The sequence below is a fragment of the Vigna umbellata genome, chromosome 3 (assembly GCF_029865625.1).
Source record: "Vigna umbellata cultivar VRB3 chromosome 3, Vumbellata_1.0, whole genome shotgun sequence".
NCBI lineage: Eukaryota > Viridiplantae > Streptophyta > Magnoliopsida > Fabales > Fabaceae > Vigna > Vigna umbellata.
Genome location: NC_142167.1, coordinates 57,081,241 through 57,106,623, shown reverse-complemented (window position 1 = coordinate 57,106,623; position 25,383 = coordinate 57,081,241). Strand labels below are relative to the sequence as shown.

At 36.1% G+C, this 25,383-nt stretch overlaps 1 pseudogene; it reads right to left on the bottom strand.

Moving 5' to 3' along the window:
* Nucleotides 1-3,568: 3,568 nt before the first annotated feature.
* On the bottom strand, nucleotides 3,569-7,498 carry LOC148203073 (uncharacterized; annotated as a pseudogene).
* Between the last annotated feature and the right edge of the window lie 17,885 nt (nucleotides 7,499-25,383).

The following is a 25,383-nucleotide window of genomic DNA, read 5'->3' as shown; positions in this document are numbered from 1 at the left end:
TTTGTTATTTTACTGTTTATAGTTTGGATTGTTAGACTTAATTCTTTTTCTGTTTTTATTGTTTTCCTTTTAATTATTTGTTTTGTTGATTGTACTTTGCTTGAATGAACTACATTGCTTTAGTTCAACTGTGGTGTGTTTTGTGATAAGTATTGCAATGAGATGCTCTAGTGTGCTGATTGATGTTAAGATGATATATGATGTGCTGAGATACAGGTGATGGCTCACAGTGTATGAAATAGGTGCTTGAGGTAAAACTTGATTGAGATACTGAGTAGGGTATTTTTCTGAATTTTGGGATTTGTAAGTTTACCTGTGTGAGATTTGGGCTTTAGAGTTTTTTGTGAATAATTGCTATTGTTTTGGAAGCATGAATTATTTTGCCTGAATTTTCTAAGATTGAACTACTTGCTTGTAGGTTCCATATGATCAAGGCCATCTTTTGTTATCCCTTATTAGCCTTCAAATGATTTTTGACCATTGAAAAGAAAACAATTTGTTTTAACCTTTGAACCTTCAGCCTTATGCATGTTTTGAAAATCCTTTGTGAAAATTTGTACCTTGATTTAAGTTGAGAACATTTGTGAGGTATTGATAAAGGTTCAAGTTTGGGGTTGCTGAAAAGTTTAAAAAAGGAAAAGAAAAAGCATTGAGCTAAGAAGTGATTATAGGAAAAGCAAAAGCAAAAAAAAGAAAAAGATGAAAAGAAAAGAAAAGAAAAGAAAAGAAAAGCTCAATGTAAGACAAAGCTGGGAAAAAGATAGAGAGTTTATGCTTGAATGATGATGTCATAAATGTCTCTCTTAACTCAAGGATTTTGCTGACCAGAAAAACCAATTTCCTTCTTAGCCCAGAAAAGCCCTTGTGATCACAACTTGCTTGTGAGTATGTTTGATTGTGGTTAAATGAAAGGCAAAGTTAATTTGTGTAACATTGTGATAGCAGAGTGAAAAAGACACCAACACCTCACTATACACTTGTGAGTTGAGTGCTACACTTTTGAGTGCTTGAGTGATACACCTTTGAGTGCTTGAGTGAAACACTTTCCTTGGTGAGGAGTAGTTCTTTGAATTTCTGATTACATTTTTACTCGGTTGATTGATCATTCTTAAGGATAGCATCTGTTGAAGTATATGAGTATCATATTAATTTTGATTGATTTAAGGCATTTGTACATCTTGACTAACATCTGTATGCTGAGCTGATATAAGTAATCTCTTATCCTCGAAGAAAAAGTTTTGAAAAATGTTGAGTCATTGTAGTGATTGTCTCAAAAGCTGAGTTACAATCTATTTTGCTTTAGCACAAGCAAAGTCCTAAGTTTGGGGTTGTGATAACGGTTGAAAATACTATTATTTGTGATGTAATTTTGATACTAAATGCACCCTTTTCTGCTTGGAAACTTGCTTGGAATCATGTTTTTCTGTTAAGTTGTGTGAATAAGATAGTTGAGGTTAAATTTGATGATTTTATGACTAATTCTCCTTGTTTTGGTTGAAAATGAGACACTATGGAAAGCAGCGATGAAGTGCTAACGAGATGGAGCTTAGAAAGGCCTGGAAAAGCACCAGAATGGAGGGATGCTCGAAGCTCGGACGCCCTTTTTGGAGGCTTGAGCGGAGAAGAGTGCCGCTCACCGTCCGAGCGTCTTTTTGGGTGCTTAAGCGCCAGATGCACGAAGTTGGGGCATCATTTCTGAGGCTTGAGCTCAGAAGAGTGTCGCTCACCGCCCGAGCGCCCTTTTTGGGGCGTTTGAGCGCCAAAAGCACGAAGCTTGGGCGTCTTCTTTAAGGCTTGAGCGTAGCAGACCATCGCTCACCACCCGGACACCTTAAGTGGGTTACTTGAGCATCGGTGACACAGTCTTGGGCTTTGTTTTTGTTCTGCCTTCGCTCTATTTAAAGGACCCAAGCATCTTATGTTTTGTATCTCTGGTTGAAGTAGCACAACAGCACACTCTTCCACTCTCTGAAGGTGGATTTGGATGCGGGAGCTTTCATCCTCTACTTTTAAGGTTTTGCTATCTCATGCGTTTCCATTATTCATCTAGTTTCACCATGTCTATGGTGAACTAAACTCTATTTTTTATTGGGGAATGATGTAACCTTGTGAACTCTCATGTATTTGAATTGATTCTTAATAAAACATGCTTTTTCATTAATTGTTAGAGTAATTCATTTGTGCTTATTACATGGTTTGTTTAACTCATTCATAGCGTGATGTATGAATTCCATGAGTGCCGAAAGGTTCCTTACAATTCAGGTTCTTGTTGAATTCTCCCAAGAGTAATATTGCTCAGGGATGAGGGTATGAGTCATGGTCGTCTAAAGCTCTTGATCTTCACATTTACTTACTAGGAATGCTAGGAATTTCATGAACTGGTGATTAAGGATAGGCTTCTTCGTCGAGGGGTCGAGTTTAAGTAATTTAGTTAGTGACGTTGACATTAATGCATAAAGAAGAATTCTTACATACATGAGAGGGAACTTGGTGAAATCTAACCCCAACAACATATTCATCTCATATTAAACAACATCCGTTCACTTTGCTATTCTACTATTGATCAAACTGCATTCATATTGAATTTTCTGTCTTTGCATTTGAAACCAATGATCTTGTTTTCTTTAAGTCTTACTTAATCAAGTTATCACACGACTGTCTAGTGCCGAGAGTCCTTTGGGATACGAAACTTGGTCTTACCATTTTGTATTACTTGTGCGATTCGGTAAACTTGCCGATTCATCCAACACTCATACATTTTCACACACAGATTATATTTGTAACATTTCTTGCATTACAATAATTCGAAAATGCTTGATTTAGAAAGATCTTGAAAGGTTTTGCAGGAACATTGCTTTTGGAATAGCTACTAGAGATAAAACTCAAATGGAAAGCAATGAAATCGATTACAACAATGGATCAATCGATTACCATTTTAACAAGGGTTATAAATTCCATGATTTGAAATTTGGTTATTCTGTTTAATGATCATATATTGTTGTTTGTTTCATTTTCAATATATCTCTGATCTTTTATTTGATTGAAATTACTTGAGATAATACTGAGATTGTTGATTGATATTGTATCCATGCTACATTGATATGGTTGCACAATTTCTAATCTGATACAATATTGTCAAATATTTATATTTGCTATGAAATGTTCTATGAAAACTGCATTATGCATTCAGATTTTGATTATAAAACATGCACTAGTGCAGAAAGGGCTTTAGACGTATGTTGTTTTGGCTTTTCGGCGTCCGACCTGCGCCCGACGTCTTTGTGGGTGACGTTAGTCAGACTTCTGTTGTGTCAGGCCGGACGTCTATATAGACGTCCGTTGTGTCACGCCCGACGTCTATATAGACGTCCGACCTCACACAACGGACTTCTATATAGACGTTCGGCCTGACACAATGGACGTCTTTATGGCTGAACGGATTGTTTAGGGATTACGGGTTTGGACGTCGGTTTGTGCACTGCCAGACGTCTATAGACGTCCGTTTGTGCACTAACCGATGTCTACTGGGAATTTTTTTAAAAAAAATCAATTTATTTTTGCATTAAATTCACACCTGAAAAATAGAAAATCATCCGAGAATAATATATAGTATAGTATATTTGCGTTTCATATAAAGAAAGTTCTACTTAATGTACAAAATAATCCAATACCAAAACAATCAATATTTATAAAACTAAAATTAATCAATGTTCAATAACAAATAAAACTATTCCTAACTCCATCTTTGCAGAAGATAAGTTGTCCACTCCTGCCTTATTTGCCTAATCGTTTCCTCTGTATAGGAGATGTACTCTTGAAGCGCTGCAAAATTGAAGAAAGATTCATTATGGTTTCATATATGTTTAAAGATGAATTTGATTTGTAATGTATTCAAGGTATGCATCATTACCTCATTCCAGGCATCTGTAATAACAACTCGAATGATGGTCTTAATCCAACACATGACATAGAAGCCACATTCCCATGAATCCTACTGCTGGTTACACTAAAATGATGCACTAAATCGTCAATAATTTAGATAATTCAATAACATAGAAAATGAATTAGAACTATAAATGACAATCAACCTTTGGATATAAAATTTGAACTAGTTGACCTCGAGATTTACCAATAACTCTGTACAGATTAAAAACACAAAGTAAAATTATCATAACTATATTTATCATAAAAGTTTAAGGGGAACATCAAATTCAAAGTCATTTTTGGAGAAACACTTACCCTTGAAGCATGGTTCTCAGGTCATTTTTTATCTTCCTGTGCAAGGAACAAAACCATATAATTTTACATTGTTTGGGAATGATGACCATCAGTTGCCAGTGCGACCTATCACGAAGGACAAATAGTTGTTTAACTAAATAATTAAGGAAACTTTAATAATGAACTTTTACATATAACAACACCTACCCATCAATGTATGGCACAAGGTATACGTCTCTTTTTGACTCATCCATCCATGTTTGCAAATATTGTTGTCTGTTTTCAAGTGTGTTACCAGAACGTTGAATGGTCTGAGGTTCAACAAATCAGTACATGGAAGACCGACCTTGGTCTACAACGATTGTGTCCATGTACCTAAAACAACAAAGTTAAGTTGTTAGAAACTATAGGAATCAAACAAAAAGAGATATGGAAGACAAAATTAACTATCTTACATGCACCACAGTTGAATGATGGAAATATTCAACATCCTGTCTCCCCCAATCACCTCCAATGCATCAGGCAATGTGATATATACTGGCACATGGGGGGGCAGACCAAATACTCTCAAATCCCAGTATAGTTCTAACGATGCTCTCTTCAACCTGGGTAATCTTATCATTAGCTTTAATAAAGGATCATCCTCTGCTTCAGCCATGTCATCATCTTCATGTATGACTTTATCATGAATCAGCTGCTTCTGAGGACGTTTGAACCGAAGATAAGAATTTCATCAAAGAGTTATCAATAAATATTTTTAAAATTAACATAGAAATACCAATAACAAAGACATTATACCTGTGGAGTAGTGATGGAGTACCCTGTGAAACCATGTTCATAAATAAGTGCAAAATCATAAGAACTCAATGAAAGGTTTTAAGTTGTTAAGAAACAAAGCTTCCATTCCTCAAACTCTCTAGATTCACGAAACTGTATCCAGTCCTCTATGAAGGTATACTACTGACATGGATTTTGATCTTGTCTGTCTCCAAAGACATATAGTCGTGTCAGCCTTGTCTTGAAATCCCTCCATCTTATCGCTATATGCGATAACACTTTCTTTCTAATTTGTATCGTGTTTGGAATATCATAATGTTGTTGTTGAAAGCAAAACACATGTTATTGATTTGAAAAGATGAAAGAAATAAGTATATCAACAGTGTTGTAAGTAAACATACCTGAATATCTTGCCATAAGAGGTTCTTGTCGACTTTTGGGACGTCATCCCAAGTTGCATGAAGGATAGAGACATGGCTTTTTGCTAACTTACCCAGATAACTCCTAAACCTATCAGCATTTCGCCCTGATGCCTGACCTGATCTGGGATCAATGTCAACATGTCTCCCCTAATAGAAGGAGGTAATATGCCTCGAATAACAACAGGTAACAATTGTTGCATCAATACATGACAATCGTGGGACTTTAAACCAATTAACTTTAACTCTTGCACAGAAATAAGGTTACTAATATTTGAAGAATAACCTTCACAGTTACAAAAACTTTGTTTTTCTTTTTTAGAAAGTGTGTGACAGGCTGGGGGCAGATAGGTGCGTCTTCCTATTATCTGTGGATGTAACTCAGATCGGATTCCCATGTCAGCCAAATCTTGTCGTGCTTTTATTCCGTCTTTGCTCTTCCCTTTGACGTTTAATAAAGTTCCTATGACACTGTCACAAACATTTTTTTCAACGTGCATCACATCAATACAATGTCTAACCTCAAGTTGACACCAATATGGAAGCTTAAAAAATATTGATCATTTCTTCCAAATGTTTTTTGCAAGGGTACTTTTATGATGTTTTCCAAACACAATGTCAATGTTTTTGACTTCGTTGTACACCTCTTCACCATTTCGGGGTCTGCACACAACCTCATCCTCAGCACTTCCATTAAATGCTTTTTTCAATCTACGATAAGGGTGATTACGAGGAAGGAATTTTCGATGTATTATATATACCGTCTTCTGTCCATGCTTCAATTGAAGGTAACTAGTGTTTTCTTCAAATATGGGACATGCAAAATGACCTTTAACACTATAACCGCTCAAGTTTCCATACGTTGGGAAATCATTTATAGTGCAAAACAACATTGCAACCAAACGGAACTGTTCCTGAACATGTGAATCAAACACGTCGACCCCTTCTTCCCACAACAATTTCAAATCATCAATTAAAGGTTTTAAGTAAACATCAATGTCATTTCCAGGTTGTCTAGGACCCAATATCATCATGGACAACATCACATATTTTCTCTTCATGCACAACATAGGAGAAAGATTGTAAATCATCAACATAACTGGCCATGAACTGTGTTTGCTACTTAAGTTTCCATAAGGATTCATACCATCAGTTGCAAGTGCAAGTCTTAAGTTTCTTGGATCTGCACCAAACTCTAGAAATTTCTCATCAATCTTTTTCCATTGGGGTGAATCAGCAGGGTGTCGAAGAAGATTATCGCACTTTCTTTCGTCAAAGTGCCATTTAAGGTTCTTTGCATCTTTTTTAACAGAAAACATACGTTTGAACCTAGGTATTATAGGCAAATACCACATCACCTTAGCAGGTGCACCATCATTACCTTCATCAGTAGTGTTTCTATCATATTTCTTTTTAAAACGGGATAAACCACATGTTGGACAATACTTTAGCGAAGCAAACTCCTTTGTGTACAAAACATAATCATTAGGACAAGCATGTATCTTTTGATATTCAAAACCCATTGGACATAAAACTTTTTTTGCCTCGTAATTACGAATAGGTAGAGTATTATTTTCTGGAAGCATCTCCTTCAACAACTCCAACAACTCGGTGAAACTTTTATCAGTCCATCCATTCCTTGCTTTTAAACTAAACAACTTTAAAGTTGCAGACAGACGTGTAAAGTTCGAGCATCCGGGGAACAACAGTTGCTCTGAATCATTTATCAGAGAATCATACAAATTAGCTCTTTCAAAATTATCTTCACCGACATCACGTATCATGTCCTCTAAATGATCACTCATCCATTCTTCCACATAATCTGTTCCTCGTTACGTGGTAGGCTGGTCCAATACTTCTCCATGCCAAGTCCAAACGGTATCAGTCCTCATGATGTCGAACATGAATAGATGGTCACGCACATTGCCTAAGTCTTGCCGTATTTGATTAAGACAACGCACACAAAGACAAAAATATGGCTCGTTCATAGACTTAGCATTTTGTTGAACGTATTGCAAGAACTCCGAAACACCCTTATCATATTCTTCACTGATGCGACGTTCATTCATCCAACTTCGATCCATTCTATGTTCGTCAAATCATCAGTTTAAGTTTTTAACTCTCACAAGGTTATGCCCTACCCATTCAAAAAAATTAATTTTCATAATTTGCTAATACACGTGCAAAGAAGTCTACATCATAAATTTGATAAAATTTCGGCAGCATTTCACATTGGTCTCCGAAATACACGAAATGAGAGTAGTCAATGATGACCACAATCAAATATGCATCCGGAGAACAACACAAATACTGAACCAAAAGTTTATCAATCTTATCCATAGACTCCAACTTACATGTTATTGCAAATTACAAAAATTAATTTTCTCAAATTGTCCAATCGAACAATTCAAAATTTAACACAAACGATTAAAAGATTAATTGTTTGTGATAAATTTCAAACAGGAACTAAGGGTCACTCAATGATTTGATACTTATAATCTAACATGAAAATTATAATAACACAACTAATACATGCATATTCAAAAGACAATAACACATGCAGACCTTAAAGTAAAAAACATGCATACACAAAACCCAATAACAGGCGTATAAAAAAATTATTAATGAAGAAGCTAACCTGAAGAGCAGATTCCAAATGAAAATGGAGGGAAATGGAGGAGTGGACGACCTAAAACGTAGGGCAAAAACAGTAAAAAAACACCGCCCAAGAACACGCAAGAAACTGAACCAAAACGCACCGAAAACGATTTTTAATCACTCCAAATGAAAGATATTTCATCACAGAACAGTTTAATCGGATTAAAAGTAAATTTAAACGGTCCAAAACAGAGAAAAACCAACCTGGAAATGCAATGCGAGAGTGAAATCGCGGGGAAGACGATGAAGAGTGAGCGTAACTCCTCGCGGGTTCACGTTTTAGTATAAATGCCACTAGACGTCCGTTACTGGAAGGCCCCGACGTCTATAATATTATAGACGTCGGGGCGGTAACTAATATAACGTGTTTTGGTTTTAAATATTGATATTCGCAGGGGGTTTTAGACGTCCGTTAGCGGGGCACCGACGTCTATAATATTATAGACGTCCGGCCCCTCCACAACGGACGTTTAAGAGGTTGAACGCCATTAACTCTTCAACTACCCTGTCAGCAAGTTAGACGTCTATTCTGGAGGGGTTCGAACGTCTATAATATTATAGCAGTCGGGGCCCCCACAACGGACGCTTAAGAGGCTGAACGCCATTAACTCTTCAACTTCCCTGTCAGCAACTTAGACGTCCGTTCTGGAGGGGGTCGGACATCTATAATATTCTAGACGCCGGGGCCCCCACAACGGACGTTTAAGAGGCTGAATGCCATTAACTCTTCAACTACCCTGTGAGCAACTTAGACGTCCATTCTGGAGGGGGTCGGACGTCTAAGTTGCTGACATGACAGGGGGCCCGACGTCTATAATATTATAGACGTCCGACCCCCTCCAGAACGAACGTCTACAGTCCCACTTATTTATGGATATGCCACCGGTCAATTATTTACGTTGGGGTTTTTGTGGATGGACATCTATTGGGTGACGTTAAAGGCCAATTCTGCACTAGTGATGCATAATGGCAAGGGGAGCATTGCACAGGATCTTAGATAATTTCACATGCCTATACTTTAGGGGGAGATTATATCTTTATCATGTGATTATTTGAGACAAGGGGAGCATCATTGTTTGATTAATATGATTTACTGATGCATCTCTCAATAAATATCTGTCAGCATATCATTATCATATGACATACCTTTTTTGCTAATGCACAAAGGGGGAGAATGCTGGGTGATAACAGTTGAAAAACTGTTATTTTTATGATTAAAATTGACACTAAAAGCAACCTTCACGCTTAGAAACTAGCTTGAAATCATGTTTTTCTTTATATTTTTGGAAATAAGAGAGCTGGACAGGTTTATGCTTGATTTCAGTGTTTTTGTGCAGGTTTAAGGTGAATTTGGTGAAAGAAGTGAAGAAGGAGAGAGATGAAATCAGAAAAGACAACAAAAAGTGCAAAAAGGAGAAGCCGAAGTCACCGCTCAGCGGCAGTTTACCGCTGAGCGGCACTCAGCGGCAGTTTACCGCTGAGCGGCACTCAGGAGCTTGCGGGAGGTCCGCTGAGGGGCAAAATGGCTGCTGAGGGGAGAGAACGAGTCACGCACTCACCGCTGAGCGGTATTTTACCGCTGAGCGGTACTCTGGAAGTCACGGGAGATCCGCTGAGGGGCAAAATGGCCGCTGAGGGGAGAAAACAAGTCACGCAATCACCGCTGAGCGGCACTTTAATGGGCTTGGACTTGACTTTTTGTAATTTACGAATGATACATAAGCTTTAGGGTTTCCTAGGGTTAGGTATCTCTGGCTGGAACGAAGCAAACACTTTCTCTACCACCCCTTTGGAGGAGGATCTTGGATGCTGAGGCTTCCTCTTCACCTTTTTAGGGTTTATTCTTTCATTCTTTCATTGTAATTCACTTAGGTTCACCATGAATATGGTGAACTAAATTCTGTATGTTTGTTGGGGAATCAATGTAGTCTTGTGAAACTCTCATATATGGAATCTGTTTTTACATCTTTTAATTAAGACTTATGCTTTCTTTCATCATTAGTTAGGGTTTTTCCTCTTTGCTTAATGCTTGCATTGTTTAACTCATTCGATGCATGATAATTGGTTTTGTCGATACGGGCACGTACGGGGAAGTCTAGATCCGGGGAATTTCTCCCAATTTTATATTGGTTGTCGTTAAGCTCCTGTACTTATGAACTGATCATTAGGAATGCTAGGAATTGTATGAACTCGTGATTAGGGAGAAGCCTTCTGGAAAGGTACATTAGAGAGTGGCATTAACAATGATGATTTGACTGTTGAATTCCTTAAAATATATGAGAGTGGATAAGATGAAATTGAACCCCAACAACATATTCATATCTATATTTCATTGAAAGTGTTTATCCTTTGATTTTTGCCATTGATCAAAATTCATGCATACATGTTTATTTTCTGTCTTGCATTTTAAACCCCGAATATTTCGTCTGAAAGTCTTAGTTAATCAAGAAACCACATAACTAAACTAGGCCGTGAGTCCTTTGGGAAGAACGATACTTGGTCTTACCAAGTTTTATTACTTGAACGATTCGGTCATACTTGCCGATTGAAAACAAGTTTGTGACATCATAATTTGGTGTTCATAAATTTGTCCATCACTGGGAAAAAGAGTTTTCTGTGTTAAACTTTCTAATAATGCTTGGAGAATGCAATGATAGTGTCTCTGATATTCATATTATGATGATATTTTGTTTATGCTCTGATATGATCGCTTGTGCTCTTATATGAATTGATTTTTTTGAGCTGAATCAAATGAGATTATCTCAAAATGTTTGCAATGTTTTGCTCTGATACATGATCTGATATATTTGATAATCATTTCCACTGATACTTTTGACATGATATGATTGGATTTGTACAACATGGTTGTTTATTAATCATGGTTCTGCATCATCACAAAAAGGGGATATTATTTAGATTGTTGATAGGACGAGCACTGTTTTAGCTGAACCTACAATCTCAAAGCTTCTGGTTTTTTATGATGACAACATAATTAATAACTCATGTGATGTTTATGTGTTACATGTTCTACTGCTTACATAATACTTGTTTTAATCAATGTGTAAATCTATTTAACGCATGGAGAACATGATTGTGTTGATACATTGCATTTCAATGTGCTATATAATGGATTTTATTGGTTAATGCATGTCTGATGTTTTACAAAATGAAAACCACAAGCACTTATATTGAACTTTTTATTGTGTGGCAAAACAACAGTTTTAAGTCGACTTCATTATGGGGTGAATTGATTAAAACTTGTGGCTTTGCACAAACTTGTTAAAAGTGTGATGTGAGGATTTTCAAAGAAGAAGTTTTTCAAAACTATGTTTAATTGTGTTACATAGTCGATTATATGCAACTTGCATTCGACTGAGTCTGTTACAGTTTTGAAATTCTGTTAATGCTTGTGTTAAATGTTACAACGACTATATTTTTATATATGTTGACCAAGCATTTATTGTGGATCGATTGCATTAATTGCACATTCAATTAATTGCATTAATTGTTGCTAACTGCTTTGACTGAACTGTTACATTCGACTGCATTAGTAGCTAAGTCGATTAAAATGCGTCTGAACTGTGAATATCTATAAATTGACGCAAACTTGATCTTTGTAAGAACTTTTGTGATTCTAACAGTTTTGTGATTTTTTGCAGAAAGTGCTTTCTTACAGAGAAAGGGAAAAACTCCAAGAAACAAGAAGTCACCGTGGTGTTCATCTACTTTTGGATTCTTGAAGAGGAAGTTAACTACATTTACAAAGGCTGATCATATCTACACATTTGGGTATTACTGAAAGATCAAAGGCTTCAATCTTGTAAAGATTGGTTTGTTGTTTCCCTATTGTTATTACAGGAAGAAGAGCGTGTTGCGTTCTTGACTTTGACGGTGGCTCAAAGGGTTGAACTGCAGGAGAGAGGATTATTGATGCTAGTCTGTTTTGTATATGCCTGCCTGTATTTTGATTAGAGGGTTAGAGAGGTGTTTTATATTTTTGATGTGAGGTCACTATAAAAACCTTGTTGTAAAAACCTTGATCATTATAGTGCATCGGCTTCTTGTGGTTGGAAGGACATTGGATGTAGGCTGGGTCGAATGATAACAGTTGAAAAACTGTTATTTTTATACTTAAAATTGATATAAAAAACAACCTTTATGACATAGAAAATAGCTTGGAATCATGCTTTTGCGTATGTTTTTGGAAATAAGAGAGTTGGATAGGTTTTATGCTTGATTTCCTTGTTTTTGTAGGTTTTTGAGATGAATTGAGTGAAAGAAGTGAAGAAGCTAAGACTTGGATTCAAAAAAGGAAGAAAAAGTGCAAAAAAGGAAGAAGCCGCAAGTACCGCTCAACGTCATTTACTGCTGAGCGGCACTTTGAAGACCCGCAGTCACCGTTGAGGGGCAAAACTGCAGCTGAAGGGCAAAATAGAAGTCATGCACTTACCGTTGAGCGGCATTCTGATGGGCTTGGGCTCACTTTTCTGTAATTTTTAGAATATTATATAAGGTATTAGTTAACCTAGGTCAAGTATCTTTGGGTAGGACGAAGCAAAAACACACTCTCTCACCCCTTGGAGGAGGATTTTCGATGCTACAGCTCCTTTCTCACCTTAATTGCACTTGATTGCTTGAGTTTCAAGATAAGATTAAAGATCATTCTAGTTTGCGAAAAGATTTAAAAAGCAATTGTTTTTATTGATCACCAATTCACCCCCTTCTTGGTAAGGGAAACTAGGCAATTCTTTTCTAACAAGATTTACTTGAGAAATGGTCGCATCAATAATGTCATATCCTTCGGCTATATTTGCTCTAGGAGGATTATCATTTCTTACCCTATGCCTACATTGTGTTGCATGATGGTCCAACTTTTCACATACAAAGTAATTTCCTTTCTTCTTAAAGGTTGGGTTATATCCATCAGGACTAGATTTTCGAAAATTATTTTTCCTTTTGTGATCAGGTTTGTGTTTATGCCTTTTTGGAGTAGGTTTTTCTTGAGCAAAAGTGACTTTGTACATGCTTAAAACAGTAGACACACATTCTTGTCAATGCCAAAAGTTTTGTCTAGAGAAAATCTCGACTTTTGACCCGTCTAGAAGCGGGTTGTTGATGTCAGTCAAAGTCCTTAAGATTGTTATAGAAAAGCTGACAAAATCACAACAAAATTTTCTAAGGCGTGTAGATCATCTTCCTTAAGGACTTATCTGTTGTGTATATTACAAGTCCCTTAGGATACAATAGGAACTTCTAAAAAATTTCTGAGGATCTCAGAACTAGCAAGGAACTATAAAGAGAGTAAAATAATAAACCCAGGATATAAAAAGGATAAGAAAAGAAAGGAAGAAAAATTAAGATAGCTTAAGGAATAAAGTTTCCTTTTGAGAGGGTAAGAGAAAACTTGATTTGGTGTGTTTTTTGAAATGTAGGAAAAGCTCTATTTACAGCAGAAATTTGGTCAAAAACCATTGTCACAATAATGAATAATAAAAATTGACAGTTGATACTTATGAACTTTAATGAGAGAGAAAAAACTGTGCTCTTATGAACGTTAATGAGATAACAAAAATTGTTGGCCAACGTTTAAAACTAACGTTTCTTTTGCAATCATTATTATTTTATAACATATGGGTACACCATCACCATTTTGCAATTGTAATGGGTTGTTCTTTGATCATTTTGACATATATGAATTAAAGAGCTTAAGAGAATGACTCATGTGATTAGATGTTATTGAATCATGAATTTAGAATCTAAGCACCAATCATTTGAATGTACTTTTACCTTTGTTATCATTCATGAACATGATATATGATATAGAGAACTTAGTTATTGATTCAAATTTTGTTTTAAAACGATAAAGTTTCTCTTAAAAGCCTTTAGACATTGAAAAAATTAAAACAAAAAATAATAAAGATTCAACATCATTGCTTTGATTTGTAAAATAAAAAATATATGACCAAATCAATGTTAATTTGAAATTTGATTCAATCTTTTGAGTTTCAATGAATGTATGAAGTGAAGATATGTTTCCTTTGAGATACTAGGATGATTCAACTTTATTTCAATTTTGATAGAGGTCTTATCAATTAAAAATACGTTGAACTAAAGTCATGTCACTTTGAGATAACTTCAACTTCAAAATGTTTTAAATTGAAATTGTATCACTTTTCTTCATAATGAAGTTGTCTTTATCTTCATTAAACACTTTCATAATTTTTTTTATCAAATCTACCCATAAAAAATTATGTTTTTGTCATTTATGCATCGACATCAATTTGCATAAAGTCCACTATTATATATTCAAATCTACCCCTTAGACGTTGTAACATCCCAAAGATACAGTATAAACTATATAATAGAATAATTACATTTACCAATAATTCAGATCAGTCTTACACTAGAGTTGTTTATGGCCCAACGGCCTTACAAAGAGCTACAAATTTAAACTATACAAGATAAACAATTTTGACCGAACGGTTTACAAAAACCAACATTCAGACATTCATACAAAATGAAAGGAGAAGGTGATCGAACGACCACCTTACAAAATAACTAAACTACTAACCGAATGTCCTATTGTTCGGTCTTCACTTCTACCTCTACCAAATTTTCTTCTTCCAGCGCCTCTTCCAGCAGCTCGTCTCCTTCTGCTCACATCCACAGGGATGATCATTGCAACGACAAGGACGGACGTACAAAATCAGACAACACAGGAAAACACAAGGTAAGCTTATGTAATTTAATTCAATTACAAACATACAATTCATACCATCAACACACAACATAAATTTAGTCATACATTTCATACAAAGCCTAATACTAGACTGACTGTCCGGACTGTATGAATTCTGTGTAGCTACGACGTTCGTGCACCCTGGTGATGTAGTAACTTGAATACTCTCATCACCTGCCACCCGAGGTTAGTCCTATCTGTCCAAAGTACCCCTAAGGACTAGGCCCTCCTGTCGTTCCCACACATGACCTACCCTCCTCTACGTGAGGACGAGTACTCACGGAACATCAGGATGAACCGCCAGCTTAGCATAACCACATTCATACTTTACAAATTCAGTAATCATCCATGAGTCGTTCCTCCCTGGAACGCTCGTTCATAATTCACAACATTTCATCCATCTCATATTCTCTCCGTCTTTCATTATCCATTATTTTAACACTAGTAAAAAAAACGGATTTAAAAGCGCTATATACGCTTCGGTTTAAGCAAACTCGAAGCGTATACAAGTGCGGTGGCAGAACCGTAAATAAAACTAACCTATATGCCTCGGTTGCTTCAAAACCGATGCCTAAAGCACGATACTACCTCGGTCCAACTTCCAACCGAAGCATAAACCTACCAGCTCATATGACTTCCCAACCTCTGACCGCACTTACTAACACGTTTTATAAGAAACCGGTGCCTAAAGAGAGATACGAACTCGGTAACCGCCGGTAACCGCCGTTTACGCACTGGTTGACGTTTTGACGCGAGCAGCAAGCCTCGTCGTCTCCTCCTCTCCGTGTGGTCACCACTGCTTTTTTTCGCTTTGCTTCCATCTTCGGCGCGTCTCATTTTTCGGTGGCTGTCGTGTGCTTCCATCTCCGTTGCCGGTGCTTCCATTTCAGTCGCGGCTTACTGCCACACTTGTTGTCGCGCTCCCAGGTATTGATAAAGAAAATTTCCATTGCTTCCATTGCTTCCATTGCTTATGTATAGGTTATTCATTCAAATTATTTGTGGTATTGATAAATAAAATTTGGCATGATAAAGGAGCACGTAGTTTACCAAATCAATTCATTGGTTGTTTAATTTTAGATTTGGCATGATAAAGGAGCACGTAGTTTATCAAAAGCAAGGGAAAAATAGAAAATTGCGGAAGCAAAAATGAAGCCTCATTGGTTATTATTGATAAACTTGATTTAATTATAGATATATATTCTTAAAATTTTATGATATGCTTGAATATATTGTTTGTTGTTATGAATTAGCCTTAGTTTCCCGTTTAAGATTCAGTACAAAAATTATTTACTATCTCCATATTTTTTTAACAAACGTACTTTTTACAATTGAAAATAAAGGAGATGGTAATAATAATTTACAAGTATTGAATCTTGAATTGTCCGGTTGGACAGTTTAAGAAGAGTAATAACATTTTCATAGTTTATTATAACATATCAATTTTAATATACATTTCTTAAATTTCACGAAAATTTGTCGTTGTGTTTTGTATTGATCTTTGGGTGCATATTTGATTGTGATTTATAATCACTTTCATTTCGTGTAACCTGAAGACCAATGCGAAATGCTGGCAAAATTTCGTGAAATTTAAGATATGTCCTTTAAAATTAATATGTTTAATAAACTAAAAAAGGTGAATCTTCTTGAATGGGATAGGGTCACACCTTGAATACAAACACGATCAAAGTGATCATTCAAGATTATTGAAATTGTGTAAACAATTTCAGTAAACATGCATACGGATAGAGGGTGGATTAATTTACCACGCATCAGCATTGAGTACAAGAGAGGGGTAGAAGAATTTATAGAGTTTGTGCAACGTAATGCGAGTACAAGTGGTGATGATGAAGTCAAGTTCAGATGTCCCTGTGTGAACTGTTTGAATGGGAGGAAGTTGAACGCAACTGATATTAGGGAACATCTTATCTGTGATGGTTTCATACGAAGTTATACAACATGGATATGGCACGGCGAATTAACAGACTTTCCAACTGTCTCTACAACTGAAAATGTTTATGATTCCACAATGGATATGGAAGATCAAGCAGAAGAAGACAACTTAGAGGACATGATCCGCGATGTTGGCGCAGAAGCTTTTGCCCAAGCGCATGTGTATGAAATGATGTCCACTAATGCGGAGACTCCTTTGTATGCGGGTTCAACTAAGTTCACACGGTTGTCAGCGGTGTTAAGGCTCATGAATTTAAAGGCGAGTAATGGATGGATTGATAAGAGTTTTACAGAATTGTTGTCGTTGTTGAATGAAATGCTGCCAGATGGAAATACGTTACCCAATCGTAATTATGATGCAAAAAAAATTCTTTGTCCGATGGGTATGGAATATAAACGGATACATGCATGTCCGAATGATTGCATATTATATAGGAATGAGAATGAAGTTTTGATAAAGTGTCCAAAATGTGGGTTATCACGATACAAGTCAAAAAATAACGGTGAAGATAGTGGTCACACAGAAAAGAATGGTTCTGCAGTGAAAGTAGTTTGGTACCTTCCACTAGTTGCCAGACTTAAGCGTTTGTTCGCGAATCCCAAAGACGCTAAAAACCTAAGATGGCATGCAGATGAGAGAACAACTGATGGGCTGCTTCGTCATCCAGCTGATTCAACGCAATGGAAAATTATTGATAAAGAATTCTCCCAATTTGGTGAAGAATGTAGAAATCTTAGGCTTGGCTTAGCTATCCATTTGGTAATTTAAGTACCAATCACAGTTGTTGGCCCGTTATACTGATAATTTACAACTTATCTCCTGGATTGTGCATGAAAAGAAAGTACATGATGTTGTCAATGTTGATATCTGGGCCAAAGCAGCCTGGAAATGACATCGATGTTTATCTAAGGCCACTAGTTGAAGACTTGAAGTTGTTGTGGGTTGATGGGGTTGAAATATTTGATGTCTTTGCTTTAGAAACTTTCATGATGCATGCCATGTTATTTTGCACCATTGATGACTTCCCAGCTTACGGTAATTTGTCGGGGTACAGTGTGAAGGGTCATAAAGCATGTCCTATATGTGAAGAAAACACTGCAACTTAGCAATTGAAACACGGAAGGAAGAAAATGTATCTGCGTAATCGGAGATTTTTAAAATGTAATCATCCATATCGAAGGTTAAAAAAAACATTCAATGGATATCAAGAGAGGGACGAAGCACCAAATCCACTTACTGGCCTTCAAATCCTTGGAAAAGTTAAGAAAATACATCATGTATTTGGGAAAACTTCCAAAAAGTCATCTGTAACGACCCCTTGGAAGAAGAAATCAATATTCTTTGATCTTCCATACTGGTCAAAGTTAGATGTTAGACATTGCATAGATGTGATTCATGTATTGAATAATGTGTGTGATAGCTTGATTGATACACTACTCAAGATTCAGGGAAAGAAAAAAGATGGAGTGAATGCTCGTTTGGATCTGGTTGACATGAAGATCCGAGAAGCGTTGGCACCTAGGGAGATTAGTAAACATACTTATTTGTCCCATGCATGTTACACAATGTCCAGACAAGTGAAGATAAGTTTTTGTCTTTGTTTAAAGAGTATCAAGGTACCACAAGGATACTCTTCAAATATCAATAGCTTAGTGTCAATGCAGGACTTCAAGCTTGTTGGACTGAAGTCTCACGATTGTCACGTCTTAATGCAATAGTTGTTACCAGTGGCAATTCGTGGAATTTTGCCCAAAAAAGTTAGGTAGACCATAACTCGATTGTGCTCATTTTTCTCGTCAATTTGTACTAAAGTCATCGATCCTACAAAGTTAGATGAACTTCAAAGCGAAATTATTCATCATCTTGTGTCAGCTAGAAATGTTTTTCCCTCCATCCTTTTTTGACATCATGGTGCATTTACTTGTTCATTTGGTCAGAGAAATAAAGTTGTGTGGACCAGTATACTTAAGATGGATGTACCCTGTTGAGCGTTATATGAAGATTTTGAAAGGGTACGTCAAAAATTCAATATCGTCCAGAAGGTTCAATGATTGAAAGATATATTGCTGAAGAAAGTATTGAGTTTTGCTTTGAGTATATGACTAAAGCAAATCCGATAGGAGTCCCTCAGACATCATGGTTGAATAGATATTCTACAAGTAAAAGCATCCAAGGTGTGAATGTGGTGACGAAAAGTCGTGAAGAATTGATGCAAGCACATCTGTACATATTAAACAACACAGATGAAGTGATCCCATTTTTGGAAGCACACAAAGCCGTTGTAAAGGACAACTATCCACGACAATTAGAGAAATGGCAGTTGATGGAGCATAACAAAACATTCCTGTCCTGGTTTAAATCTGAAGTTTCAAAAGAATCACGGTCCTCAGAGACTTTGTTGTGGTTACCAAATGGCTTGAAGTTTGATGGTGTATGTTGTACAGGCTACGAAATTAATAATTGCACATTCTATACAAAGACTTTGGATGATAAAAGCATAGTACAAAATAATGGCGTCAGTCTAGAAGCTGAGTCGCTACAGTTTTCCACATCCAAAGATCAAAATCCTGTAGTTGGATCCATGAGATATTATGGTAGAATTGAAGAGATATGGGAAGTTGATTACACTAAGTTTTCCGTTGCACTCTTCAAATGTAAGTGGGTAGACAATAAGAGTGGTGTCAAAATAGATGAATCTGGTATGACACTTGTTGATTTTCGAAAGGTTGGTTATGGAGACGAACCGTTCATCATGGCATATCAAGCAAGTCAGGTTTTTTATGTCAAAGATACTGCGTCTGACCATTGGTATGTTGTTCTCCAAGGAAAAAGGAAAATTGAAGATAAAGAAGAGAATCTAAGTAATCTTCATATCGCTGACAACCATCCATTTAAAACAACAATAAACTTGGATGACGACCCTCTAATTGATGATATACAAGCAATACGAGAAGATCACAATGAGGGAATATATATATGACCAATCCATATGATTATGTATGAATTTCATGTTTGTGTAAATATTTATGGCTTTTGTTAAATAAGTGTTATTTTATAAGTATTTTATTTCTCTTTCGTCTTATTTATTGTGACAGATATATGGCTGAGTCACCTCATTCGTCAGGCGATGAAGTCCCCACCACTTCTATACGGACGAGAGGAGCAACGAGGTTACGACAGCTTATACTTCGAAGAAATGCAGGTGAGAGGACACTTGTCATTGTTGACGTGGTCACTGGAGTTGCATCTAGCCCAAATGCAGATGTATTTAGGTCTTATCTTGGAGTATTGGCACGTAATCGTATCTCTATACTTACTTCATCCTTTGACCATGTTTCTGAGGCTGATCGGAATCTTATCTGGCAAGATCTATTGGTAAGTTAAGCAATATTGCTCCAAATTCTATATTCATTATATTGATAAATCTGTATTGATATAAGGTTATTACTTTCTTTGTTGCAGATAACATTTGATATGCCAAACGTCGAGAGCTTAAGAAATAAGTGTTTATCTGCAATTGCAGAAAGATTTCGAGGGTTTAAGACAAAATTGACGTCTACATATATATTTGGACCAAAAAGTAACGAAAATCCATGTTCCAAATATTCAGCAATTGACGAAGAAACATGATGTTGAGAGGGTCGCACCTCACACAAAAGTTGTGCATAAAAGAATGCAGTATAGGTCTTAATGTGGGTGGTGGACTGCCGCAACTTCAAGCCCAATGCTGAACGAATAAGCTGTTGTGTGCACTTCTTCAATTGAATGCACCTTTGGGCCGTGTTTTGAAGCTGGAGTGTGACGTTGCTGGTGGATGCTTCCACTTTGGGCCGTGTGCTCCCTTCAAAATGAAGTCTGCACCTCCTAATTAGTTGCCTCCCAAAAGAAATTAATTCCTAAATTTTATCCAATAATTTCCCTACAATTAATAATGCAAATAATTAGTCCTAGAGAATTCAAATTAATTAAAATAAGAATTTCTAGTCAAATTAAGCACAATTAGTAAAAACGGAGAAATACCGAACATTTAAGCACAATTTTCCGATTAAATCTAGCACAATAAGCTAAGTGAAATCAAGAAAATATTGACTCATCACATGACGTCAGTTTGTAGATTTCGTTCATCCGAGGCGTGGCAGGTAAGTGCAGTAAAATCATTCAATTCATCATTCATAATTCTATACTATGACAATTGTTTCATTTTGTCACAGTACTGCAAATACTTAAAAGCAGTTAACAATGTTAACCTAACTAAAAAATATAAAAATATTAATGATATATATATATATATATATATATATATTCATATTGGTTTAGTTAGGACAGATAACTACATTTATAGATTTGGAGTATTTGCACAAATATTTTAAGTTTTATAGGATTGTATTTTTTTATCCATCGTAGTATATAAATCAACTTTAATGTTTTACTTAAAACTAAAGATACGATAATTATATATGGTTTATTGTTATGTTTATTTTATTTTATTCTTTTATTTTTATATTTCGTCATTTATTTTATTTTTATATTATTACATTATCTTGATTTTTTTAATATTTTATTTTATATTATCCCTAACTCGTTATGTTGTAGTATTTCATTTCTCTATTTAAATGAGTCATATCCAAAATCTATTACACTATCTTTTCCTTCAAAAAATGGTTATTTCATTTCTCTATGTTGTAGTATATTTAATAGTGACGTTCGGTTTAAAAGTATTCATTTTCAAACTAGACAGTCTTAGGATGGGTATTACCGGTTGTTATTAGTTGTACTAGGTTTAGCGTTCGTTATTAATAGTACTATGTATTAGCGCTCGGTCTTAACTGAGTTCTACTTTTGTGGATCCTTAGTTAATGACCGATCGGTCTTGTATATGGATATCGAGGTGAATATAGTAGTCGGTCTAAGCATATCATTTGGTTTTAAACAGCGTTCGGTCTATCATAGGTTTTAACTATTATTGACCGCTCGGTCATGTATTGTCTTGGTAGTGCTCAGTCTTGTACTAGCGCTCGTTCTTGGTAAGTGTTTGGTCTTGGACCAGCGCTCGTTCGACATAGTGCTCGGTTTTGTAATAGTATTTATGATAGTGTTAGCGATCGGTATTATTGAGTTGTGTGGTCTCTTATCAGCGCTCGTTCTTATACTAGTGCACAATATCGTACTTGTACTAAGTTAATAGTGTTCGGTCTAAGCCAATAGTGTTCGTTCTAAATCATAAGTGCTTGATATAAGTCCAAGTGTTCGACTCTTGCTTGAGTCTTATTCTCTAAATGACCGTTCGGTCATGTTCTCATATTAGGAGTGCTCTCCCGTTCGGTCTTGTTAATAGGTTATGTTGATCTTTCACGTTCGGTCGTGTTCAAAGGTGGGATTATTGTTTTACTCTTATGTGTGATATTTATTTAAAGATGTGATGGATGAGGAATAATCATAATTCTAATGTAATGTGAAAGTATGATGGTATTAAGTTATGGTGTGATAATCATAATGGGATGAGAAAGTATGATGTGATAATTATATTATGGATCTGAAAGAGAATCCCAAGGAGGAATGTCTTAGTGGTTGGTTGTATTGTGGTAAAAGTATGAATAGGGAAAGCTTAGTATTGGCGTTCATCCTGACATTTTAATGGTCACCGAGTCTCAAGTAGAGAATAGTGATGCATGTGATGGGAATAGCAGGAGGCCCTAGCCTGGGCGGTATGTATTACCTTGACCTAAGGTGAGGAATAACGGGCTAACCTCGTGTGACAGCTCAAGGGATTTCCATGCTACGGTAATAATAAGGGTTTTAGATTACCACCTACGAGTGCAGAAACGACCATAACTCATATTCATACTAGTCCAGACAGTCAGTGTGAAGTGGTCGGTTATAACATGCTTGCATGAATTCTGTATATGTATGATTGTATTATGTGTGTATCTGAATTTTATGTTAACATAGTTAATTAAATTACACTAGCTTAGCCCTATTTTCCTTTCTTGTCATGTTGTCCGTTCGGTCGTTTGTCCTTGCAATGATCACCCTTGTACCTATTTCTGTAATACTTTAAGACCGTTCAGTATAATACGATGCTTGTATGAACGTTCGGTTTGTACTGGTAATAGTAGCAGTATAGGTTTCTTCAAAGTTTGAAATTTATGGTTATTTCATGTTAACTGTAAATTAAATTTTATTCCTATAACTATTCTATTTTATTATAAATGTAAGGACGCTTAATTATAGTTTAAAACTATATTTTTGGGATGATACAAAATACATTTTTAATTAGTTAAAAATGATGTTTTATAAGTAGAAAAATCCAAATATAAATATAATATTCATGTTATTTTGTTCACATATCTTGCCAGGAATGTTCCTTGATGTATTTATCATAAAGTAATTAATAATAATAATAATGTTAGACATAAAATTTCGTCGGTAAAGATTTGGATAAAATATTTAGTATTATTTTATTCCAAAAGCCAAATACCGAACGATCATTCATACAAAGATGAGAAAGTGGCGACAGACCGCCTTATTTCAAAAACTACTCTACTGACCGAACGTCCTAAGGTTCGGTCTTAACTTCAACTTCTACCAAATTTTCTTCTTCCAGCGTATCTTCCAACAATGCGTGCCCTTCTGCTCACATCCACAGAGATGATCATTGCAACGACAAGACGAACGTACAAAACAAGACACGACAGGAAACACAGGGTAAGCTTATGTAATTTAATTCATGCATATCGTACATTTCACAAAATCATTCAAAAAAAATAAATCAGAGTTCGTTCACACAAGTCTAATATACTAGACTGACCGTCCGGACTGTATGAAATATGTGTAGCTACGACGTTCGTGCACCCGGGTGGTGTAGTAACTGGAAAACTCTCATCAGTTGCCACCCGAGGTTAGTCCTATCTGTCCAAAGTACCCCTAAGGACTAGGACCTCCCGCCGTTCCCACACATGACCTACCCCCCTCTACACGAGGACGAGTACTCACAGAACATAAGGATGAATAGACAGCTTAGCATTACCACAATCATACTTTACAAATTCCAATATTCATACATGAGTCGTTCCTCCCCGGAACGCTCGTCCATAATCAACAACATTTCCATATTACATTTTGCTTCATCTTTTATTAATAAACATCTCATTTAATCACCTCGTACAAAGATTCATGAGGATTCCAAATAACGAACGTTCAACCCGAACTCAAAACTAGGCCGAACACATAGAGCGAGACAAAGATATCTTCAAATTTGAGAATGGATTAAGACCAAAGGTTGACATCGGTTTTAAGAAAGATAGCGAGCACACTAATATATTCCAAGAAACGAATGAACGAACGTCGATTTCAACGCTGAGCCAATTAGATAAACCGACTCTTGAGAACTCCATTTGAACATTAAAATACCAGACCAAGAACAAGGACTCCAGAGTGAAACATATGAATAAGAATATTTCAAGGCACTAAGATAATACCTAAAATGTCTCATATGACGAGACCGAACGTTTGTGAATACTTAGTTTAATTGAGTTTAGTATCAAGATTCCAAGTGACAGTCAAAGACCAGGTGCCACTAACTTATATAAAAGAAACTTGATAATTATGCCAAGGTACTATTGAAGTAGTATTTAGGAATAACTAAAATATTTCATAGCAGAATATCAAGACAGAACTATGCTTGGCCGAACGCTCAAGCACAGTAGACGCGCGTCCTCAACTAGGATTCTTCCCAAATGAAAGAATCCATTACTAACCAAATTCACTATAAAACCGAACAGTCAAGGACCGTTCAGTAACGAACGTATACTTTCTTATGGGAAATCATATCAGGATCATTTATATTCCAACTCATTTATTACATATAGTTTCACACTTTATACATTCATATTTCATACCCTTCAAACATAAAGATATCATATATTTCATACATCATAACATAACTCAGTCATATTTCATTTCCACTTATTAAATAAACGAACGTTCATGTACTACAAACATATCAATCATCATGCATCCAATTCATTCAGTCAACTAACGAATGTTCATACAGTACAATATCATACAAATTAAATTAAATAAGCTTCCCTTACCTAAGAGCGTGAACGTACGTCCTTCAGACTAAAACTCAGCTCGCCGAACTAAGATCCTTTCTACCCTCAACGCTCAACGACTCTTCGAACCAAAATAAAACAACAGACCAAACTCGTTCAGAATGAAACTAAGGACCCATGCAACCAGAACTTGGTTTGCATGTTTACAAGAACGAACGTTTAAAGACAAGAAAAACTTACCCGTTCAGAATTTGAAAACCAATCGGATCAAACTAAAGCTTGGGACGCCGGAAGTGCTCCTACGGTGCCTGAATGGAGATCGGAGTAGAGAAAGAGTGAGTTTTGGTAAAGAGAAGGGGGAGTTTTTAGTGAGAAGAAGGAGAAATGAGAAGTTCAGAGTTTTGGGAAGAAGGGTGCATGCAGAAGAGAGTGAGACGGAAGTTTCAGAAAAATTAGTTTTCTTCCCATGTCAAAAAAAGCGTCCGCTCTTCTGCTGACACCTGCATTCCGCTATCTGATTTCTGATCCTCGTTGTTTGACACCTGGCGTCCGTGTAGAGGGGTA